Consider the following 18,254-nt stretch of genomic DNA (forward strand, 5'->3'; position numbering starts at 1 on the left):
CTGATGTTGCGCGCAATGAAAAATTGAATTGCGTCTAGGAGCTGAAGCAGTGATCCGGACTACATGCGGGCACAGCGAAGGTTACAGTGAGAGATTTGGGCATCTGCAAAGCAGGTGAGTGGGTCTGAGAAAGATGCATAGGTCAGGGTCTTACCAATGATGGCATAACTGAATGTATCATGGAATCATGTGCTCATGCTGCGTACTTGAAGCTTTAAGTGATAGGACAATAGACTACACCCCCCCAGCCTTCATTGATGGACATGCTCACACTTAGCTTTTCAGTGCTTGAAACAGGCGCCTGCTTTGCAGCTCTCCCATGGTGTGAAGTGAGCCTTGAACCACAAAACAATGCACCAAAAAGCTAGGATTGTGAGATGAGCATAGGGGGACTGACCAATAAATGTCCCCAACCCAAGGTCAGTGGCACCGAATGCCTCTGGCTGGAGAATACCAAAGCTGTGTAGTCTTGATTCAACCTCATGCCTCTTTCTTCCACCAATATATTCTGCCTGCCCCTTCATCTCACTCTTGCAGGTTAGTTTTCATCCTAGCTTTATCACTGTTTTTACGTCTTTCTCTTCCTCCTTCGTTGCCCCTTGTGTGTTTTTCTCTCTCTGGCCCCAAGTCAAAGCCTTATGAGGAAAAATAAGAGCCGCTGATTTTTGGGGGAGCCACACCTGAAACCACCGGATGAAATTAAGCACCCTCTGGGTACGAGAAGCATAAGAGGCAAAATTATTGCTGCATGCGGGGGGGGGGGGTGCTTTCTTAAGAGTCATGTTTTATGGAATCAGAAGGAATGAGTTCAAAGTCTGACTTCCCCTTCTTGGGGGAAATTGGGTGACCCTGTGCAAATCGAATTATGTCTGTATAGCTCTGCTCTCCTACAGGATGAACTGGAAGCATTTAATAACATGCTGTACACCAAAATTAAGAGTGAGTTGTGGTAAAGATGTATTTGGTTCCATTACACAAAATGTCCCACTGTCACCCTAGCGCATAGACATGCTGGTAAACTTTTAGAAGCTGTAATAGCACCAAGGGCCCCGGTGCCACTGCACCGACCGCTCTGATGATTAATTATTCTCTGCTCCCTGTTTAACTAGGAAACTGGCAGGTTATTTTCCTGACCGTTATTCTCCAGAAAAATTCATACACCTAAAATAACCCTTAATTCCACATAAATACATTACCTTCAATTCTTCTGAAAATTTCTAAAATCACCTAAAAAAACTATAAAGGCTTCTTCCCTTGAATGCCAACCTCACAGGGTCTGATATTGGCCCCAAATCTCTCGAAAATAAAAAATAATAACTTGTTTTGTACAGCAGTTGATACTGTACTTGTGCCGCTTCTAAGCGCCTCTTTAAATGACAGCGACTAGTGGAATTAGGTGTGGCTAGTCAAAGAAGAAACCCACAGGGTTGCGAGACCCATTTTTCTCATGGTTGGTAGCCACTTAGCCAGACAATTATATGATGCTTCGAATCCAGAATTGGAATAATCCAACAATTTTCTCGAAAAGTTCTAAAAATTCTCAAACTTTCTCGATAATGCCGGGTGGGATCATTTTTACACTCCGAACATCGCCAAACAGCCCAGACCCCTATGTTTGTATATCAATCAACCTCACAGGGTCTTATCTGGATATTACATTTACCGAGAATTTATAAATGAACCTCCGATTTAAAAAAATTACAATTCCCTACTTCAAAAAAAGTCTCAAATCACCCTGAAAATTCAACAAAACCAGGCACAGGTATTATTATTTTTTTAAAACATTTGCTTGATTTAAGTCTTCGAATCGAAGAGCAAGCCCTGAAATAACGTTTCGAAATTCGTGAACATTTAATTCCATTTTGCCAGATATCGGGGACAGTCCCTCGAATACCAGGACAGAATGCAGCCTGAGTTAAATTTTTAATACAGTGTTTTCTGGCACTATCTCGAGATTTCACGGCGCTTTATAGGACATTTCTTACTGTTTCTAAATGTAATTAAACTAGTTTTATCAGCTCCTACAGGATGAAAGGCTATCTCCAAGATTTTAAAAGTGTTACTGGAAAATTAGCACTTATTTCTAACGCAGTGGCAAGCGCTTACTGGGCTGTGATTGGTGTCTCGGTGAACAAGTTTAAACCGCAATTGGCCCTCTCAGCCTTTCACCCTGCATTAGTCGATAAAATAAGTGCTATTTAAGTGGGGCAACAACTGACACGCGCATTTGTGGAGTGCACATTTAACACGAGGGTGTCTCGCATAGCTATTCGAAAATAACGGGTTAGGTTTTATGTTAATAGTGGTTAAATAGTTCTCCACCCTTAAATTGAAAGAATGCATAAAACAACTTACAGTTTCGTTTACAGGAGTCTGCGTGTAGCTCTAGCGAGTTCTTGGTAGGATGTTCGCCCTTGTCACGGAGGATGGTCCTGTGCTGCCCCCTGCCTTTCGTGCTCGGCGGTGCACTGCTCCGCTCTGTAGCCGCGCTCGAGCGAGAGAGGTAGAGAGCGGCGGCTGACTGCAGGGGTCTTCCGGGCGTTCTCCTGCGGCTGCCATGAACGCCTCCCATTTTATCCGTGCCCTGGAAGCAGGTCGGGGCTGCTTCTCTGCGTCAGTAAAGCAATTTGCTGCCTGTGAGGTAAGAAACAAAGGGCCGCGAGAGAAATCTCCTGACAAAGTATGGAGCCACTTAAAGGAACGCAATTATCTGTCGCTTCAGAACTTGTAGTCAACATCTGAGAGCTCAGCGGTGTGCGACAGGGAATGAGACACCATAATGTCCCTGTAATGTCGGTTTAAATATACAATATAGCAGAATTTGTCTAACAGTATTGCCATTTTTTACAGTCAGATATTTCTTGTGTATATATAGGACAAGGGGTCCAGTTAGGGAACTTCAAGTTTGCTGTCCATAATTGCAGTATTTTACATGCAGGGCTGTTATGGCTCAACCAGCAGTGGTTAAAAATACACATATTTCTCTGGCAACCGGGTCATGTCAATGAATTATTTTCCATAATTTGCACGAATGGCATCGTCATCATGAATGAGGTGTTTCAACCAATGGAAAATGTAAACATTAGTATAGCTTAGTACAATGTTTGTGATATTACTTTCAATGTAAGCATTCCTGTTTAGAAAAACAACAGTAACATATAAAAAATTCAAAAACAATAATGGCGACCGATGACTCATGGGGGTCTCAGCACTTTTAAAAACCCTTAGCTCCTGAGTCTCGTGATTTGTCATTATTATGCCTCTAGCAACATTTTATGGAGTTATTTTTCTTTAATAATAAGCGTTGTGCAAAGCTTTTGTTACATGAGAGAAGTCTCTCTCTGATATTGTTTATTGGCGTCCGAGGTTATCAGAGTTCCCCACTTTTACGCCATGGTATCCCCTGCAAACTGTTAATATTGCCTTGCAGGCGGTGGTTGGTGATGAAAACGGAAGTGACATTTTCTCAGTAGTTTATTTTGAAGCCGTTTTCCTTGCAACGTTGAAACTTAATGTTGAGTATATATTTATATATATTTAATCCCAACAATTTATAAGGGACGTAAAAGTGCTCATTTGAAAGCGAAAACCCATATGCAGAAAACTAACCTTTGCGCCCTACAGTTAGTTTTCTAAGGGTCTGATTTTGAAGGTGAGGGAGGGGTATGTGTTTCCCAAGTAAACGCATGGTTAATTTGTGCCGGTGGGCACCACTGTCACTTGTTTTGGGGGCAGGACTCCCTCAGTCCTCCCAGAAATGCCAGACAGTGGTCCGAAAGACTATTGACACCTTTCCTCCCGGCCCCTTAGTGGATGGCAGTTCTTTGTGCACCACAGCCACTGGGTGACAGTCGGTGGTGACATGACGTCACATTAATGCCACCCCACTGAATCCTTGTTTTTGTCCTTTTCACTCTCAATCAGTGCTTTGGCATGTCCTATCTGATGGGCAGGGGTGACAATGAAATCTCCTTCCATGTCAATCAAAGTCTAGAAGGGTCTATTAATACAAGAAAAAATAAGATTTGGTGAATCACTGAAACAACAGCCAAGACTTCACCCAGCACACTTGGAGCTTGTTTGTTGAGCGAAAGAGAAGCACACATTCATATACCAGGTCTCACACGTTTGAAATAGGGTCATGTAAAACAGTATAAGCAGGTGCCTATGCTGAGATCATAATAACAAGTGAGGACGTCCTTCAAAATTTGGCAATAATATGAAAAAATATAGTTTGAGCAAGTTAATCTTATTTTTCGCAATTTGGGAGTAAAGTGTGGGAACAGCTTAATGTCAAGAGGCAGGCACTTCGTGTGAGCACATTTAGCGTCAGCAAGAAAACATAGCTGAAGAAGGTTGCATTTGTTTAAAGAGATAATTCTATTCCACAATTCCTTCTACTCGCACAATTTATTTGTGCAATCTAAGGACATTTCAATATTCATTAATCCAGTGGCTCTTAACCTGGGGGTTCTCATGACCATTTAGGTGACAGTTCATAAGATTAAATAATAGTAGCTGATTAATAAAGTATATATAGAAAAGTGTAAACCGTCCTGAACATGTGAAGACAATTGAAACTGGAAGCTAAAAATGAAGTTGGCAAAATTATCTTGATTTATGGGACAGCACAAGTGCAGCACATGGATCAATCTAGTATGCACTATTGGTAGCCTCAAATGAAGCAGTAATGGTCTGCACACAAAAAAGAGACATGCCTTAGGAGCAGAGAAGGCACTGTGATATGCTAGAGTCTGGCATATTACTTCTTATTTTAAAAATAAGACTAGGTTTTAAAAAGCTCTAGCTTTGCAATTAAAATAACATTTTCAATTTTCAAGTTTTTTTGTTTGTGAATTAAATAATTTCCTTAATTTTTGTATCTGTTGATGCACAGGTGTTACATATATTGTTTTCAGGATCTAATCATAAAAAATATTTATGCGGGGCTCCCCGGCATCCAGTAGCGATTCATTGCAGGTCCACAGGAGTGAAAAGGTTAAGAACCACTGCATTAATTGATTCACTTCTAGATCCATATTTTCATCATAACATTCCAAAGAAGCAAAGCAAACTCCTCCTCATCATCCAGCATTCTTAAATAGTAAGATGGGAACTTACTTTTGCCTCTTGTAAGACTTGAGGTGGCGGTAATACTGACTTGAACAAGAATTTAAATCCACAAAAGGACAATGAAAATCAGTAGTAAAAGATTCAAAAATCTTCATTCTCAAACCTTCAGAAATGCATTTCACCATGGCCAAACACCTTCAGTTTTATCATCAATAGCGTGTAATCCCTTTATACAGTCATGGATATGGTGAATATGTTGATGTATGCCTAAAGAAACACTGTGGATCAAAGAGGAACATTTTAAGCCTACAATATCCTAAACTCCATCTTTGGCACTCAAGAAAAGTCAAGAGCCATGCCATTTTGCAAAATCACAGTTTGCTGAGATTCCTATTGGTTAAAAGCCAGGTCCAAGACAATGGCAGTTGAGTTTGCTATATTTTCTAGTACTTTAGCATCTTGGCATACTTCATAGATTTATAGTTTCTTCCCACAACTGGGAAACAGGATGAAAAAACATCTATCAGTTTGAGTGAACAGTATTCCTGGAGGATGTTCAAAATGAGAGAGGAAAATGGTAACGCGGAAAGGGATATATCACACTTGTTGTGCTCTATAGGGATACTGCCACTTCCAATTTCACAAGTCATTTCATAGGCAGTATCGGTGAGGTGTAGAGAAGGGCGTAAAATCTGCTAGTTGGGCAAGTGCAGATTCTGGCCTGAAAATGGCATGTGACTGAAGAAATTCAGAAATAAATTGCCCCTGCGTGTGCAGCTGGTTGCACTGTTTCTCTTCATTGAACAGGATTGGGAACATGGACTTTCTATTGGAAACTCTGGTAAGTGGGCACATATCCAGCATGAAGAAAGGATGTTATTCGACTTGTGTGGGGGACTAAAGAGTGCAAGAAAACGTGTTTGTTCCAGAAGGGGCAGCAGGCTCGGTGCAGTTGATTAATTCTTACCCACTTCCTACCCTTTCATACACAGCCATGTCGTGAACCAAGCAAGCAAGCTTGTAGTACAGTTTGCCAACTAGACCCAATGCGGAATTACGTAGACCGCAAGCTTCCAACTATGTTGTCACAGGCCACAGCCATGGGCAGAAGGAACGGCTGCATCCTAATGATGCTAATGCAGTACAATGCAGGAGCAAGAACACTGTGGGTTTTTTGGACAGGTAAATCTCTGGGAGCTTAACCAGGAACACTTTAGGGTGCAGGTGCCGCGCCTCTGGGTTCAGTGGCTTGTTTGCAGTGTATGGTGTGGATCCAGGATTGTTTTTGATGAGTAGGATCTTGCAGAGACTGTGCCAGTGCTGCTGGTGGGCTGTTTTCCAATGATAAATCTCAATATGGATCAAGTGTCTGGGCTGCAAGTGGTGAAAAGCCTCATCAGGCTAGAGGGAAGTGCAGAGTAGACCTGAGAATGGAAGCTGTTACAAAAGCAAATTGAGATTTTCCTAACCTTGGTGTCAGAAAGGCTAGATTTTATTAAAGAAACGGAGGCGAGTATTATGCTGTCCTTTCTTACTGTTTATGAAATAGCTGCCAAGAAAAAAAAAACTACACTACCCAGAAAACCTGGATAAAGAACTACCAACAATGACATCATAAAAGAAGCACCAATAGCACGTTGAGTAACCTTAATACTAATCTTGACTGAACCAGCAATTCCTCTTTTTTTGAAGCGAGAGTTAGTCCATACGAGGCACGGAAAGAAACAATAACACTGAACCAAAAGAAATCAGAATAGTCAATAATTCTATGAGGCAGGCCAACAACAAAGGAGACCATGTTCTTCAGATTGAATGGCATGATTCGTGAAAAGATCCATGGAAATTGAATGAAGAATAAAATTCAGAAGGATTAGGTAGAGGTGGAAGCCTGGGAGGATGGCTCTGGAACTGCAGAAAACAAGACAGGGTGGGTTAAAGAAAGTGGTGGGATAATACTCGCCTCTGTGTCTTTAATAATATCTAGCCTTTCTGACACCAAGGCTAGGTAAATCTTAATTTTGTTACAAGATCAGAGGCTCATATTATGCTTGTACAAAGCTTTGAAATCACAGAATCAGATACATGTGTAATAGGTTTACAATAAAAAGTTCCGAAAGTATTCACGTTCGACCAATCTGCAAATTTGAGAATGTCATGCAAGCTTGCACCTGCCCAAAAAGCCTTAGAGGCCATAGCCCCTCTACCTGAATGGGCGCCAAAAGAATCAACATAAATACCATCCAGGGACATGATGCATTGAACTCACCAGACCAACGTAGGGGAAGAAACAGGGTTATGGGGTTACTGGAAGGAAATCAGCAACTGAGAATTATAGGGAGATCTCAAATCTGAAGTTAGTGAAACATAAGATTTTAGACAATTTCCAACACATATCTTAGACTGTGAAGGGAAAAAGGGATAATTATAGTAGATAAATTAGTTTTAGTACGTCTGTGAACCTGAGAAGAAACACCAAGGGGAGAACAATGGATATAGGACATATCCAAGGTAATTAACATCAGAAATACATTTCAAGGAAATTAAGCACAAAAGCATTGTCAATTTCGCAGAAAATTGAGATTGAGGGAGAGGAGCACGTTATCTTGCCACGAGAGAAACAAGCTTAAAACCAAATTAACATCCCATAATATATTATATTTAGGTACCGGAGGATTAACATAAAGTACTCCTTTTAGGAGACAACAAATCAAAGGGTGTTCACCAACTGGTCTTCCATCCACTCGAATGTGTTCTGCAGAAATGGCAGATCTATAAGTTTTGATGGTGCGATAAGCTTTACCTTGAGAAGTCAGAGAGGTTAGAAAAGTGACAATCAGGGTTACATCTCCTGAATTGGAATCTGAACCCCTGTCCACACACCAGCTAGACCAGGCCAACCAGACTGATTTGTATAGTTTGGTTGTACCAGGGACTCAAGACTGATGAATGAGGAATGTGAAATTCCCCAGGTTCTCCAGGACGACCCGAAATTTTCCAAGCGATGAAAAACAGAGAGCCCTCTAGAATCAAGTTGTGTTGAAGACCCTGAGGGTTGAGCAAAAGGTCGGGAACGTGAGGGAGCCAAACTGGAAGATCCGACAAGAGCTCCAACAGGGTTGGATACCAATGCTACGTGCCCGGATAGTCGGCGGATAAAGTCCAGCAGAAGCAGTTGACTTTTAGAGGGAAAGACCAGAGCAAGAAAAATTAAAACTTCGTGCCCTAGTAAGGTTCCTCACATGAAGGATTTTTTTCTCCCGGTGAAGATTTCTACATTCGGACTGAGTCACTCTTTTTTGAGCTCAAGTTCCTCCAGCGTGGAAAGGCTGTTCGCTGTAGCCAAACAAGGCTCCATAAGTCCGGATAGACTCTCCATGAAGTCTCGCTGAACTCGATTTGCTGTTACAGAAAAACTCCAAGTGGGAGCAACCTGAATCTTTGGGCCAGCGGCAACACACCTTCTTCAGGTTGACTAGGGAGGGTTGTCCTCGTTATATGTCGGTTCTCCAGGCAAAAATCCTTGAATATGTTTCTAAGACTTAGTTTTTTGGGTTAGACTGGAGGATTACTGTCTGATACTTTTATATAGGGGCCACAGGATCTTAGGGACACCACTTAGCAGTCAAGACTCACTCCAGGAGATCCAGTCGAAGCCACCAGCAGGATCACAGGCAGGTCTAGTTGGAACTGGCCAGTTGTGCTGTTCAGCAAAGTGAGTTTCCTACAGCTTTTGTATCTCTGTAGCTTAAAAAGATGTCAGCCACCTGATGTATCAAAAATAAGAGAGCTGGAAGGAGGACCAGTGTCCATGCTCCTGGGGTTAAGATAAATGCAAAAATGCAAAAAAAACTGGTGTCACTGTTCCCAGTAAGGAGAGGAGAATTAAAGAGGTTTTTATCAAGGTTAGACAGATTGATAGTGGCAGTCAGCAAGACTGTTTCATGATGCCCTCACACATCCCGAGGGATGTCTTGCTTCATCATAGGGTGATTGCTCCTCATCGGGCCAGCGCTGCAATGCTCTACTGGTCCTCTGAAGGGTCAGTTTGGCGGAGATCTTTAGTTTTTTGCTGATTTATGAGAGCAAGAAATGTCTTTGTGGGGTGGTGTTGGGTGTGCTGTGATGTGAGTTAAAACTGATTAGGGATATCACAGAAACTTTTAATATCTTGATTCCTCTGTCAGATTAAAAAACCTTCAAAGTTAGTGCTACTAATGGGGTAATAAAGTACCCTAGTAGTTTGACGTTGGCACCCTTTTTAGGGTCAAACTCCAGTCAATATGTTTTGCACCTTTAGTGGTCAAAAGGATCAGTGGCGCTTCCTCAGGACAAAACTAATGGGTGAATTTCCCTATCCCACAATTTTGTCAATAAAAGTGCCCCACGAGTGGTACCTACTTGTCTCGGTGTTGGCTGTCCAACCTGTGGGGAAAGAAAACAGTATAACAACAAAATGGTCATGTTTCTGGCATGGAAACATCCTATTAACCATAATGTCCCATCTCGTGGACCAGAATGTGTATCTGGAGCTGAAATGGCTTCCAGACGTATGTAAATAAACACACAACATAGAAGAAAGTAAAACAGTAGACATTGTGCAACATAAATGCAAGTACATCTCATTTTGTGATTGTGTTTCATAAAAAATGAGGTATCAGCCTTGTTAATACAGTTAGTGCCACTCTGCAACTAATACATATTGCCCAGTGAAACAATAACCTGTTTGTGCAGGTCACATGCCACCATAATATCCTGTGAACATATCTAAAAAGTGGTTGCGGCATCCTAAAAACAGAGGCATGATCAAGTTCCACAGCTTGCCTGGTTTTTATACAGGCAAATAACTGCCTTTTTAAGAGGTTGGATAGGAGTTATTATAAAAGAACGCGCTTCAAAGTCTTGGGGGCAGCCTTTAAGGTTTGGAGCACGGTACGAAAGAATCTTCAAATTCAGGGATTAACTCTGTATACCCCTACTACGCCCGTAGGTATATTACCCTAAATTTTCCAGGACCCTGTGGTTAGTAGCTGGAGATCTAAGGGTACTATCCAAATTGGGGATTTCTATGAGACTGTGGGACTCTACATATCTTTTACAGATTTAGCTAATAAGTTTTTCCTTCATAAAAATCAGTTTTTCAAATTTTTACAAATTCGCGATTTTCTGAGCAAACAATCTGTAATGGAACCTCTCAAACTAGTTGAAGCTATCAGGAGTCAGGGTAGAATAGGTCTTTTATATAATATTCTGCTAGATTTAAGGAGGGATGATTTAGATAAACATAATTCTAAATGGGCACTCAAGGTGGGAGAGCCTAGTGTTTCCTTGGAAAAGTCGATTGCTATTGCGGGGGAAATCTGTCTGTCGGCGAATCTTAAAGCCCAGTTCTATAAAACTATATTCAATCTGTATCATACCCCAGCCAAGATGTTGCAATGGGGGAAGGGGAACAATGGTAAATGTTTCCGGTGTCGCACGGACAACGCTGGCATTCTCCATATCTTTTATGCTTGCCCAAGGTGGCCTCATTTATAGAACATATAGAGAAGTTCCTGACGGAGATCTCGGGGGTGGCTGTTAAGATCTCGGCCTCTATGATGCTGCTAGGGGTCGGCGAGGATCTTGAGCTAGGGAACCCTATGTATATATTTTGGTACCTACTCTTTGTCGCTACAGCCGTAGCACGGCTGTGTTTAGCGTCTTCGTGGCTCCAACCTGAAATACCATCTTATGAATCGTGGAGAGCCCAGTTCTATAGCATATATAACTTAGAATACAGTCTCTATTCTGTCAAAGGGTCAAGGAAACGCAAACTAGGTATTTATGTTTGGGGGGCAATGATAGATCACATGAACTGTTAAAGGTGAACATGAGTGTAATCCATTGTAATGATTTTAGGTAATGATTTTAGGTATATTCGAATTAATTGAATGTCTTTTATGCCTAGCTATTAGATCTGTCTGCATATGTAACTTTTTGGATGTTTTGATACTGTGGATATTAATAAAAAAATTATTTAGAAAAAAAGGAAAATAGCAGCCTTAACTAAGGCTGTGAATCGAGGTGCCCCCTGGGATGAGACAGGAGTGCCGCGCTCAGGCATGCTCAACTAAAGGTATGGGAGCAGGTAACTTAAATTAAACAGCTGCCGTAGGCTGCAAAGCGTTATCAGGTAGTGCGGTGGTGCAGCTTCATGTTGGTCATAATACTCACGGTTCCCGAGTGCGAGCCCCTCGTCGTAACTACCCTGGTCCTCTGCTTCCCCGTATATGAAGCCGGGTGCAGGGGGATCCTATCTTATTTCTATAGCGCATGTCTGGCGGCCATCTTGAAGTGTCTCTTTCTTAAGGTTGCGAATAGAGAATGTCTATAATTTGGACAAGTATGTCAGGAGGATATGTTCTTGGTTGCCTACACGCATGTAGTTGGTTTCTGTGTAAGTGCGTACATATGGTGGCCATATTTGAGTGACTCTTTAATATGGCATTGAATATAGAGCATGTATGTCTTGAAACCTGCATGTTAGGAAGACATGTTGTGGCTGGTGAGTCACATGCAGTTGGTAATGATAATTGGCGGCAATGTTGGGGTGGCTCTTAAGTCCTATTGAAGAGTCTCTATATTGTGGTTAAGATTCGCTACTATAAGAATCTTGAAAAAAGTATGATAGGATGGCATGTCATAGGTCACTATGATGTATAGCCACATGGTTTCCTGCGGGATAGGCAGAAGTGAAAGAACGAATGTGTTCTAATGGCTGTTATTGTTTTATTCCCAAGGCCCATATACATGTGTTGGTGGTATAGATGGGTGGAAACGGTGTCCCTCTATGTAAGGAGGAGATGTAGGTGGTTTGAACATCCTGAGTGTTTTTGTGGCATCCAGAGTTATGTCGTGGACGGATATTATGGGTACTGCGCTATCATGGATTGTCATGATTAGATGTGAGTGTGTCTATTTAATGGCGGCCACAGTATCTGTTCCTGTCACTACATAATCTGTATGTCGTGGGTGGCCCAAGGTGGGGGGAGCCAACATTTCGATCTAAGGAATATCATCATTAAGACCATCACGATTGGTGTGGAGGCAGAATACCCATTGTTGTTCTCATCTGAATACTGAGGTGGGGTTCCACAATGGGTTTGATTCTAGGATAGTCCATTTCAAGTCTTCAATGGAGTGTCTCAGATCATTGAAGTGGTTGCACATCGGTAGTGCTAGAGACACTCTTATGGTTTGACACCACGTGATTACCTTTGACTACCATCATTTTAATCTTCCTTTGGTGTTTTATTTTACCCTAGCATGAATGTACGACGTCCTGCATATGCCTTGTTTCTCTTGAAGGTTTCTTTCTTGTAATCTTGCAGTTTTACAGTGGGAGCTGTTACAGAATAAAACAGCCTTGCCAAGAACAGAACGTGTGGAATGTGCATTTGAAAGCATGAGAGAGAGAGAGGTGTGGAATGTACTTTTTGGTCTCGAAGTGCCGTGGTATTAGCAGTGGTGCACAAATGTGCATTGTGTTGTACATTGAGAGATGAAGTATGTGATGCCATAAGCAGTGGTGCACAAATAGGCATTGTGTCGTACATTGAGAGATGAAGTATGTGATGCTATAAGCAGTGGTGCACAAATGTGCATTGTGTTGTACATTGGGAAGTATTATGACGTTTTAACTAGTGGCATTGATATGGCCTCATGTCATCCTGAATTCGGACTCTGCCTTGCTTGAGCTTTTCTGCAAGCACAGACAGGCCCCCAGAGTGTTTACAAGTTGTTTGGGTTAATCATGTTTAAGGCTGTTTGGTGAGAGATTGTTTAATGTACCCTGGAAGGCTTTCGTAAGCTTCATTAAGATAAAGGATGAAACCTTTTGCACTGGAATGCTTGCATGGAAAGTGGCCAATTCCAGTGAGTTTCCTTGGTGCAGAGGGTAGGACTCTCGAACCTTCTAGTGTGTTTTGAGACTATAAAGCCGGGGAATCTTGACAGCTAGCTCAGGAGCTCACTTGTGGAGTAGACATACTGTCACAAGACGAACAGAACCTGAGTACTGGTCGAGAGTCCATTGCCTGGCTGTTAACGGGCTCCTCCTGCTTGTGTTGGCAAGGCCGCCGAGTGAACGATCGGGTGAGGTGATTTGTTTCTGACTAGTGCCATTGTGATATGTGGCCAGTGGCTATGATCATTTGAGGTGTTTTCTTTGTGATGTGTGAGTGAGTCAGAGTGCATTGCATAAATAAAACCCCAACCCTTATTCTCATTCATTTGATAACTTTATTTCGGTCAAAAGACCATAAAAGCATACAAACATACATCCTCAATTACCTATACACAGTAAGACAATAAATAGCATTTCAAAGTTAAAAAACTATATTTTTTTTAAAAAGAGATTAAACTTGAAGCCATCAATATGAAAATAATTAGGTTAAGAACGTGTGTCTCCTTCGCCACATGCTGTAGAGATAGCGGGATACAGCAAAGACAATTTTTGGATCGGTATCATAAACTAGAATCCTGTAGGCCTGCTTGTAGTGACGAAAACCCAAATTCCTACAGATAGGGATCAGCCAACTTTTCCTAATTAAATAATAAGCGGGGCAAAAAAACAGAGCATGTGAAACAGACTCTGATTTATAGTTACAAGCCGGACAACTTTCCAAATTTTGTGCCTGCCACTTAAAGGTGAAAGACCTAACTGGTAAAGTACCATACCTTAGCTGAATATACAGTTTACGGGCAAGTGGAGGTTCTATTTGATCCATGAATTCCTCAAGTTTGGAGGCTTGTTTAACCATGAGGAATTCCGAGGTCAGCCTACCCATAATTGAAGAACTCTGGTACGAAGAAGAGTTTTCCAGGGACACTAAAGAAAGGATTTCCTTCCTTGATATCGCAGGACAGGTTTCCTCCGGGTTTGCCCACATTTCCAAAAGTCCTAACGAAGTACAAGCTTTATTGATATGCAGAAGCCAAGGGATCTTTTTTGACTTAAGTGCAGGCCAGATCTCAGCAAACTCTAATTTAAATGAGGTCAGTTCGGGCACAGACCAAAGCCTTTTCCAGTATAAAATGGGTCTCGCATTAATAATCTCCTCTATGGGGACCAACCCAAGATCTAGCCTAAGGGGGACCAACGGTGTGCTGGAAGGAAGCCCTAAGAGAGATCTAATAAAGGATTGTTCAGCCCTTGAAAGCGACACTGACTGCTTATGTCCCCAGAGTTCAGCCCCGTATATTGCGGCCACTCTAGCCTGTCTACAGTAAATTTCAAGGGCGGGAGAGACTGGCTTAAAACTCGATCTTTTAAAAACTTTATTCAAGCCCCCTGTCAATTGAGCAAGCTTGAGTGTTGACTTTGCAATTTGGGAGTTCCAAGAGAAATTCTCTGTTAAGGTCACACCCAAATATACAAAGGTTTTGACTCTCTCGAGGGGAATACCAAATAAGATTGTATTAGGACGTACCCGCACAGGGGGGTTAAAAATCATATATTTGGTTTTTTCCAGATTTATTTCAAGTCCTCTTAATTCACAGAACTTGGCGAAACCGTTCAGCGTATTTTGTATGCCCGTCGACGTTCTAGATAATAACAAGGTATCATCCGCGAACATCAATGCGGGCACACGTCCTGATACTAATCTGGGGGTGTCAGTATTTTTTGTACAGTTCAGATGGTCGATAAGGCCATTTATATAGAGGCTGAACAGTGTGGGGGCCAGGACACACCCTTGGCGAACTCCTTTTAAAACGGGAAAACGATCAGTTAGTTCGCCGTATTTGCCACATCTTACTTGTGCATAATTATTGGCATGAAGCCTGTGTAAGACAGCCAATAGGTAGGATGGAAGGCCCAGGTCTGCCAAGACTTGCCATAGTTTGGCACGGGGGACCAGATCAAAAGCAGCCCGCAGGTCCACAAACACCAGGTAGAGGCTGCCACCCTCTACCAAAGCTGTTTTCCAGTACAGGACCTGCAGGCGAAAGATCTGGTCTAGAGTGGAAGTACCAGCCCTAAAGCCTCCCTGGAAAGTGGACAAGATTCCATTCTCCTCAATCCAGCCAAGGACCCTGTCCAAAAGGACTCTCCCCATTAGTTTTTGTGAGGTGTCTATTAAACTAATAGGTCTATAGTTGGATGGAGTCAATGGGCAACCCTTTTTAAAAACAGGTACTATTTCAGCCCCGAGCCAAGTGTAGGGCACTTCACCCCCCTGTAGAATGCTATTAAAAAGGACAACCAGGTAGGGTGCCCAGATCTTTGGCTGGGCCCTAAATAGATCTCCGGGCAATTTGTCAAGACCTGGTGCTTTATTTAAAAGCATTTTCCCAATTGCGGATTCCACCTCAATCAAAGTAAAGGATTCGGTAGGGGCAAGATCCACTGGGACTAAAGAAAGATCAGGGATATCTACAGAAATTCTATTAAGGTCATGTGTGCCATACAAATCACAGAAGTGTTTTTCCCAATTTGAGGCAGCTATGTTTGGGGCAGGTGCAGAGGAATACCCATTTACTCCAGTTGCAACAATAGACCAAAATGATTTGGTGTCCTTACAACAGAGCGCATGGCCCAACTGCTCCCACAGTTCAACCTCCCCTGCTTTCTTAGCATCACCAATTGCTTTTTTATATAGAGAACGGTTAATTCTAATTGCTTCTCTATCTTGTGTTTTTATTACAGACAGCAGGGCCTTTTTAGCTAAGCGGCACGTTTTGTTAAACCAACGAGCTGTTTCGGTCCTTGGATAAATAGCCCTTTTTACTGGATACAAAATGTCCCGTAATGCGGTAACCAATTTCCCATGGATGTCGGTAGGGCTGACCGAGAGTCCGACGTCCCCCATCTTTTCAATAAATGGAATTATTATTCCATACAGTTCCGCTAACTTACTGTTAGAGATTTGGAATACTGGCCACTTTACTCTTCTTCTACAGTTTGTAATTATTAATGGATCGGGCGCAAGATAGTCACCCGGGATCGAGTTTTTAAGCCCAAAGCTTCCTGGTTTAAGGGTCAAGGCTAAAGCGTTGTGGTCACTATCCAACCTCTCTATGACCACAAAATCGTTAAGCCTGTCCCAATATTTAGCTTCAATAAAGATATAATCAATTATTGAAGCACAACTTGCTTTATTAAAAGTTGTTTTCCCGGGTCTATCTGGCATTACCCTACCATTACATGCTCGCAATGATGCAGCTAAAGAGAATGACTGCATTTGCAAGACAAGGGGGGTCCATGCTTTTACTGGTGGAATAAGTGGATCAGGGATATTCCATAATAGATCCACTTCATCACGATCTCCCATACTTGGATCCAGTAGAGGCTCGAAATGGCAGTTGAAATCCCCACCCAAAATTATCACAGTAGAAGAGCCGAGTGACTGTAATAAGTTAGACAATACAGTAATGGCCTCTGACTCAAGGCCCCTCTTAGTGGGTCTTGAATATACATTTATCAGGGCAATGTCCAGGCCATTTTCTACTTCCAGGAAAACAAGTTGTACATCCCGTGAGTGAGTTGAAATAGCCTTTGCCTTTACACCCAAATGGGAGCCAACCCATATGGACAACCCTCCCGAGGGCCTACCCCTACTACTCTTGGTTGCCAAAATATCAAATATTGCAAAGCCCGGGGCCACAATCTTTTTAAGCATCCAAGTCTCTTGCAGCATGCAAATGTCAAATGAAGTAATAAATGAGCTCCACTCCGGGTTGGGGGATTTATTTTTAAGGCCGGCCACATTCCATGAGATAATTTTTGTGCCTCTAACATTGAGCGATTGGTTAGGGATTCGGTAGTCTGGTAGGCCAGCACAGCTGCTCAGTTCGGAGGATCCAGCTGCCACCTCTTGTTTGGATACACAATTAAAGAGGGTGCATAGAGTAGAGGCCGAGGCTATTGGTTCTGGGTTCAGAGTCCCCTTCGTTACACTTGGTCTTTTCATTTGGTTGGATGAGTCATTATGAGGTAGCCCAAGGATCGCTAATGGGCCAGGCTGTACTTTTTCAGAGGGCAATGAGGTCTTTTGCCTCATCTGTCAATCACAGCCATCAAGGTTAGAAAGAGCCTGGTATCTATTTGAAACATCCAAAGGTGTAAAAGGAACAAATTCTTCCGGCCTCCTGCTATAGTTTCCATATTTCTGTGGGTAAACTGTATCCTGCCTTTGGAATTTGTCAGTAATCATTTGTTGGGGGTTAGTTTCGGGCATTTTTTGCACATATGTGCGGGATGCACGGAAATTAGTCAAGGACAAGGGAAAGAGGGAAGCCCCGAGATGTCGGTCTCTACTCACATGATTTCTAGGGTAGAAAAAGGTTAGCTCCAGGGGAGTAATAACAGTACCTAAAGTCTCCGCGGGGTAGTTGAGGATATACCTTACTGCTGCGGGATCCCTGAAGTTAACAACAACTAGGTCCCCAATAATATCCTTCTCTCTACTACCCAGCCAATCTAGTCGGCGAACATGGAGTATTTCTCCATTGATGTAATGGGGAAGTGGACGGTTTTGACTCAGCCAATGAACGACCTTATTTTTAAGCTGGAAAAATCCCTCCCTCTTACCGTCTTGCAATCTAGGTACTCTCGCCAACACTACCACGTAGGGAACTGCTTCAGGAGGCAATTCAACCCGTGGCTCCCTACAACTAGAACCCCTGGTGATATTAGGGCTCTTACACACATTATTGGCAGCGTTTATTATATCTTGTTTGTCCCCACTCCTCCGGGTTCCATTTGATACCTGTCTTACAGATCTAGGGGTTGGTATATCCGATTTTTTGGGGCCAGTGGTCATCTCTTTAAGGCCAGCACTCGTCTTACTCATTCTAAGTGGACCATCCTTAACGACACAACAAGAAAGTTGTTGTGTTATAGCAGGAGGACAGTCCATCAGCACTTTATCTCTAATTTGGCCAAGTTTATTACTGACATCCAATTCCATATTCTCCAACCTTTCTTCGACCCTCTTTAGCCTCTCAATTATTGGTAGTATGAAAGACCTTATAAGGTGTTCAATACTTTCCAGAGGATCAGCTAAGTGTGTTTTCTTGAGTGAACTAGGATGGGGAATACCAGCTTCCAGTGGATTTAATACAATATTAGAGAGAGCCTTGGGGGTTGACACTGGCGATTTATAAATAGGAGCATTTTGGTTAGTAGTCCTATTGCTTTT

The 18,254-nt window shown here is 42.4% G+C and overlaps 1 protein-coding gene across 1 annotated transcript in view; it reads left to right on the plus strand.

Annotated features, from left to right (window-relative positions):
* The first annotated feature begins 2,617 nt into the window (after nucleotides 1-2,617).
* MANBAL (mannosidase beta like) overlaps nucleotides 2,618-18,254 on the plus strand; it is a 131,254-nt gene continuing 115,617 nt past the window's right edge. Inside the window, exon 1 of the mRNA XM_085619190.1 lies at nucleotides 2,618-2,641. The gene's annotated coding sequence lies outside the window, so the exon portion shown is untranslated. The remainder of the gene's footprint in view (nucleotides 2,642-18,254) is intronic.

Source organism: Triturus cristatus, chromosome 7 (assembly GCF_964204655.1).
Source record: "Triturus cristatus chromosome 7, aTriCri1.1, whole genome shotgun sequence".
In the NCBI taxonomy this organism is placed as follows: domain Eukaryota; kingdom Metazoa; phylum Chordata; class Amphibia; order Caudata; family Salamandridae; genus Triturus; species Triturus cristatus.